We start from the raw sequence: 2556 nt of genomic DNA, 5'->3' as shown, positions 1-2556 counted from the left end.
TTGACATTGAGATGCAATCCATACCGAAGGCTGTGCTCTTTGATCTTCATCAGTAAGTATTTTAGGTCTTCTTCACTTTCAGAAAGCAAGGTTGTATCATCTGCAGGTTGTTAATGAGCTGCACCTTGGAAATCCTAGATAGGGTTGCTATGAGTCAGAACTGACTTGACCGCACTTTACAACAATAACAGTGGGGAAAATAATGAATGATGCAGAAAACATCAAAAGAATATGAAAGGTATACAGAGTCACAAATCATGTCACACAAAAAAATCATATCAGTCAAACACAAAGAAATGATTGATGTTTAACCATTTCAAGAACCAATGGTACTGAAGGGAGAATCCCAAGCTGCACTGAAGGCATGGGTGAAAAAAGCAACATCAGGAATTGATGGAATACAAACCTTTCCACAAACTGATGCAGCACAGTAGGTGCTCACAAGTGATTGGAAGAGATCCATATTTATGCTCATTCCCTATAGAGGTCGCACAACAGAATGCAAAAATCATTGAACAATGCCATTAATATCACAAGCAAGTAAAATTGTGCTTAAAATAATTCCAAAGTGGCTGCAACAGCATATCAACCAGGAACTGTTAGAAATTCAAACTGCATTCAGAAGAGGTTGTGAAATGAAGAATATCAATGCTGACATGAGATGAATCTTGGCTGAAAGCAGAGACTTCCAGAAAGATGCTTCTTGTTGTTGTTAAGTGCTGTCGAGTCACTTCCGACCCATAGTGACCTCAAAATTGGACCAATAATGAACATCATGATAAATTGAGAAAAGATTGAAGTCGTCAAAGACTTCATTTTGCTTGGATCCACAATCAACTCATAGAAGTGTCAGTAAAGAAATCAAATGATGTATTATTGCATTAGGAAAATCTGCTGCAAAAGACCTTTTTAAAGTGCTAAAGAGCAGATATCAGTTTGAGGAGTAAGGTGTGCCTGACCTAAGGCATGATATTTTCAGTTGCCTCAGATGCATGTGAAAATTGGACAATGAATAAGGAAGAATGTAGAAGAATCGATGCAATTGAATTTTGGTGTTGAAAAAGAATACTTAAAAGTACCATAGACTGCCAGAAAAACAAACACATTTGTGTTGGAAGAAGTGCAGCCAGAATGCTCCTTGGCGGCAAGGATAATTAGACTTTGTCTCTCATACATTAGACGTGATATCAGGAGGGACCAGCTCCTAGAATAGGACATCATGCTTAGTAAAGTGGAGGATCAGTGCAAAAGAGGAAGACCCCCAAGGAGATGGACTGACACAGTGGTATCTACAATGGGCTCAGATGTCATAACAATTGTGAGGATGGTTCAGGACTGGGCAGTGTTTCATTCGGCTGTGCATGGGGTCCCTATTAGTATGAATTGATTCGACGACACCTAACAACAACAATAATCATGAAGAAAGAAGCACAATACATTGTAAACCTCTTTGGATTCTGCAGAGACCATATGCCACACTTGAACATCCTGTTGCAGTCCATAGACTGTTGCTGCTTCTGTTGTTAAGTGCTATCAACTCGGTTCGGAGAAATGGCTGGCGAGCTTGAACCACCGACCATGTGGTTTTAACTGACCTTGAGGTCCAGTGCATTATCCTCACAGCACCACACTATATACTGAGTATCTTAAAAGGTTTGCCTGGACCCAAGAGCAAAAAGAGCTCTACAATAACTCTAGGCTGTTAGTTGGCTCATACAACCCAGAATTCCCCATGATATTTGAGTATCTGGAGTGGGAAAAGATGTCATGTGTAGTTTAAGGCCACCTCTAGTAGGAACACCACTATACAAGGCCCCAGGCTTCTGAAACAAGGTTATGATGCTATTTGCAGTGGAAATCTATTTTCCTTTTGAAAAATTCTAGTGTGTTGTTGAATGGAAAACTGATCTGCTCTGTAAATGGTCACACAATTCACAATAAAAAGATAAAACCAAAAAATCAAACTAAAAAAAGCATAAGGTCATTCTGGCTAAATTTCAACAAATTGAATTCATCTGTAAAGTTACCACCTTGTTTAAGATTAAACATGATCAGTATCTCAGAAGCCTCCCTGAGACACCACAATGTATTTATTTAATGTTGATGTGCATTTGCATCTCAATGTAAAGAAAACAAAAATCGTCACCACTGGACTAATAAATAACATAGACATAAATTCAGATAAGATTGAAGTTGTCAAAGACTCCTCATTTTGTTTGGATCAACCATCAACAGTCATGGAAGCAGCAGTCAAGAAATCAAAAACAATGTATTAGGCAACTCTGCTGCACAAGACATCTTAAAAGTGTTCAAGAACCAAGATATCAGCTGGATGACTAATGTGCTTCTGACACAAACCATGGTATTCTCAACTTCATATGGATGTGAAATTTGGACAGTGACTAAGGACTGTAGAAGAATTGATTCATTTGAATAATGGTGTTGGAGAAGAATATTAAGAGTACCATGGGCTGCCCGAAGAACAAGCAAATCTGTGTTGTAAGAAGTACCGCCAAAATGCTCCTTAGAAACCAGGATGGCCAGACTTCCTCTCTC

The sequence above is a fragment of the Chrysochloris asiatica genome, unplaced genomic scaffold, assembly GCF_000296735.1.
Source record: "Chrysochloris asiatica unplaced genomic scaffold, ChrAsi1.0 scaffold00072, whole genome shotgun sequence".
Lineage (NCBI taxonomy): Eukaryota > Metazoa > Chordata > Mammalia > Afrosoricida > Chrysochloridae > Chrysochloris > Chrysochloris asiatica.
The sequence above is the reverse complement of the archived record's forward strand: the minus strand, read 5'-3'. Positions refer to the sequence as shown.